The sequence below is a fragment of the Engraulis encrasicolus genome, chromosome 10 (assembly GCF_034702125.1).
Source record: "Engraulis encrasicolus isolate BLACKSEA-1 chromosome 10, IST_EnEncr_1.0, whole genome shotgun sequence".
Lineage (NCBI taxonomy): Eukaryota > Metazoa > Chordata > Actinopteri > Clupeiformes > Engraulidae > Engraulis > Engraulis encrasicolus.
The window spans coordinates 45,347,351-45,351,642 of record NC_085866.1 but is presented as its reverse complement, the minus strand read 5'-3'; the positions used below and the strand labels follow the sequence as shown (position 1 = coordinate 45,351,642).

Genomic DNA, 4,292 nt, shown 5'->3' with positions numbered 1-4,292 from the left:
AGTAGAGGAGAGGAGAGGAGAGGGGAGGGGAGAGACAGAAAGAGGGTGGACAAAGAGAAGACTGTGTGCGCAAGAGAAAGAGAGCAACTCCTCTCTGCCATTCACTCCTCCTCACCCATCTCTCCTTTCTTCCTCCATTCTATTATCATTCTCTTCTTTCCCTCTCTATTTTCTCTTCTCCTCTTGTGTAAATAGGCCTATGAGGGCCTAGTTGGCAATGGGATGGCACCTACTGTTGTACTCTTGTGGTTCAAGGCTGGTGGCCAAATATTTTGTTTTAGCAGTGGTTTTAATGTTTATTACATTAATACACAAAAAAGTGCACCTTCCCAATTTTGAGTTTTCAGTCATAAACAATCTTGTGTTTTATATTGGTAAATATAATTGCACCTTTAAGTTAAAGTTTCTATTGCACTGAACTGTCTTCTATTTTCAAGTCATTGAAATAAATTAAATAAATCAGCTGATTAGGTTGATATCTTTCCTCTTTTTATTTATTGTATGCTGTTCTAGTTGTTTGATAGCCTATTTCATCTGCAACCCAATCGACAAATGCCTATTGAAAATGTAAAATAAATAGTTTATAAAAAGCATACACAGTAAAATGGGATAATAAATAGAGGTAATTCTGGTGAAATAATGAATTAATGATGGGTTGTTATTGTTAAAAACATGACTTAAATGAATTGGAAATAGCGGAACCTTTACTGTGATAATTACGATTTGGGACTTTTATTTTGAAACCGGCTGTGGCTTCCCTTGGAACCGTTCACTTCAGTCTGTCGTCTGCCGAGCCAGTCGAATTTTCTTTGGAGCTAGAAACAATCAAAAGAAAATATTTCGTTTTTTATGAAGTTTAAGTTTCCTTTTGGAGTACGGAGCGTCCAGCTCTGTGAATGATGTAAGTTTTGAAGACTAGAGGCTTCCTTTCATCGAGTATTTGTTTTGTTTCAATTCGCCTTATTCACCCGGAACTTTCTAAAGACGTTGATGGGTACACTTCAGGGGTACACCCGGCTGCACACCAGCTGTTTGGCGCCTCACTGCTGTGTAGTCCTACGTCCTCAAAGAGAAACAAATCCTACCGTGGACAGACTTTCCACCGTTTCGCCAAAGAGCAGGCACTTCGGCGTGAATGAATTAATCACATCAAGAAGGATCCTGGTCCATATTTCAAGGTAAGATGCATAATTATGTCCAATCATACGCATTAGCTAGCACAAATAAGCTAGCTCGCCAAACTTGTCATGACTCATGTAGCCTAATGAAGCCTAATTAAAAAAAATATGAATGTGTAATTACACAACGCTACATGTATATGGTATTTCCAGATCGCTATTTCAAAATTATGCTTTCAATTTTGTGTTAAGCGATCCGATGGCTTACCAGATGTGTTACCAGAACCAGTAGCATAATTGTGCCAAAATGAAGTTGTTTTGCTAACGAACTAAAATACATGCTGGTGTTTATGGTTACAGATCAACGCTGAGACCGAGGTTTGATCTGAGCACGTTGAGAAGCAATGCTTTGTTAAGGTCACCCGTGGTATGACAACGCTAATAAAGGATGCTGTGCCTGCCAACTTTGTTCGCCTGGACTTCAAAGAAGCCAAAGAGGAGAATCATCATTCGCATACCGTGGTTAGTTTGTTCAGTCATGATTCAACTGGCATGTGTTAACCAAGCCTCTTTACAAAAAAAAAAAACTGATAATACTTTGCCAGGGAATACATTTTACTTTAGACAAAAAACTTAATGCCTGTGCTGGAGATATATTTGTTTGCATTGATCATGTACTCCTGAGTCATGAGCCAATGACTTCAAACTGTGATGTCATTACATTGCATTACATTTCACTTAGCTGACACTTTCATTTTATTCAAAGCGACTTAGTTATTATATGTCAGGGTATTGTTTACAGTCCCTGGAGTAATGTGGGTTTAGGTGCCTTTTCAAGGGCACTTCAGCCATGGAGATGTAAGGAGCGGTCAGAGGGATTCGAACCTGCAACCCCCAGATTGAAAGACCAACTCTCTTATCACTAGGCCACGGCTGCCTCACCACTAGGCCACGGCTGCCCTGTGTATGTTATGACTCTCCTGTCCTTTGTGTTTCTTTTTCAGTATGGATTCCATGGAGTATTCCATCGAGTATTTATTCTGTTTCAATCGTCTTGGTAAGGCAACTTGTCTATTTTTCCCCATACTGTTGTAACCTAAGTCTTATATTGTCTATCACTGCCAAATACTTGCAAACCTGCAATTTGTATTTTGTTTTGTTAATACTTAAGTTTGATGTTGGCTGGTTGAAATGAGTTCGGAGTAAGCAGACTGTATTTCACATGCTGTGATCACGCACCCATTGCGTGCAAGGTGTAATTCTCTAGGCCTATACATGGGTTCTAAATGTTGTTTATAACCTGACGCGAACCTACCTGTGCACAACTCCACCTCTGATTGTTGGAAACCGCTGACGGTCAAAAACTTATCTCACATGTTTGGCTGCCAGTGTCTTGCCCCTCCTCATAACATTGTGTTGAACACTGTACGGGCCTATGTATAATTGCAAGGTTACCTCAATTTCAGTACACTATGTTGTTATTTCATAGTATTCACCCTGTTTACTTGAGAATGGTTACTTAACTGAATGGTATGCAATGCTGTAGGAACAAAGTGTTTGCAGGTTTGCAGTTTGCATAGCTTTTCTTTTGAGAAGATTGATTTTAAATGTTGCACAACTTTAAAGGAGTATGCCACTATTTTGGGGCTTAATATAGTTCAAATAGTTGGCTAGGGTTTATAAAGGTGGTAAAGTGTCTTATTTTTCATGTTAAGCGTTGTCTTGCTTTAAGACAAGTTAAAAGAGGGAATATGTCGCTAAGCTAGTGAAAGTCAATGCATCCGTGTAGCATTGTAGCATTCTACATGGATACATTGACTTTCACTAGCTTAGCGACATATTCCCTCTTTTAACTTGTCTTAAAGCAAGGCAATGGCTTACATGAAAAATAAGACACTTTACCACTATTATAAACCCCAGCCAACAATTTTAACTGTATTAAGCCCCAAAATAGTGGCATACCCCTTTAAGTTTAAACTGATGATATTTGATAGGAATTCAACATTGTCCTGGGTGTGTAGCTTACGGCTGTAACTGCTATGATGCTTTTCTGTTATGCTGCTCTACAGCCTAGGCTACATGATGTGTCTGTCCCTATCAAATAAACCAAACTTAACTGATGACATATGTTCACATAGGTGAAGTTTTTGAGCTGGATCTGGATTCTGCTGAGGATTCGTCGACTACTAGATGGCGAGCCACCCACTCATTCGAATGTGATCCTGTTCTACATTGTGCATGGCATATTTGGTAGGATTGTGGCCTGCTCGTGTCACATCACTGACTATGACTGACTTCAACGCCTTGAACTGAACTGCTTGAAAGGAGCTATTTTTCTTTTTGAACAACTTAAAGGAACTCTCTACATCGTCTCTTTTGAGGATTTAAAGGACTATTTCCAATTTTTGAAGGACAATTAAATTTGTTTTTTTTTTAAATGTTCAAACCTTTTTTTTGGGGGGGGGGGTAATTGTAAATATTTAAACTTTTCAATCTCTGACTTGTGATGTTTTTATTTCATTTTGTTAATGCCCATTTTATTATTTTTCCCTATATCCTATGTTTGTATATAAGAATGTCATTCTTCATTAGGGTTGCATACAATATTTTCTATGGATACATGATTATTTATAATGATAAATAAATAATAATAATTATTATTATTATTATTTATGCAAGATGGACATTTGACACGAACATTATGGTTTTCCCTGTTCATTTTGCTTTCGATATCCTTTCCTTTTTGTTTTGGACTGTTTCAATTCACGGGACGTCACTTTAATCCTCCAAAGGACATTTTTGGAGTGAAGCGGCCAACTCTCTTGAATTACTGCTCTTGTCGGCTTGCGCTCGCCTCTGTGGATCTAATAAGGACATAAAAGGACAGAAACTTAATGTTTTGTGTTAAGGCTACATTTTTATGTTAGAAATTATTTTTGTATTGTTTGGGAATTTGATCTGGGAAATGTGTGTTGTGACCCTGGCAAGTTCTCTGTTTTGTAGCGTGCTGGGGTTTTTGATTTGACATGCTCTAATATAAATGGTGAAAATGTTGTAGAAACATATTGTATGTTGTCTTTTAATTGGTATCTTTTTCACTCTACCCAAAGCCTAGTGTCACATTCTGTAGCCCATTGATCCTGGCCTACCATTGACGTGTACCATACTCAGTAG

The 4,292-nt window shown here is 38.2% G+C and overlaps 1 long non-coding RNA gene across 1 annotated transcript; it reads left to right on the top strand.

Moving 5' to 3' along the window:
* The first annotated feature begins 486 nt into the window (after nt 1-486).
* On the top strand, nt 487-4,013 carry LOC134457193 (uncharacterized). The gene is made up of 4 exons (XR_010036416.1): nt 487-1,178; nt 1,479-1,640; nt 2,123-2,175; nt 3,257-4,013. It is a non-coding gene; the product is annotated as an uncharacterized LOC134457193 (long non-coding RNA).
* Nucleotides 4,014-4,292: the final 279 nt, after the last annotated feature.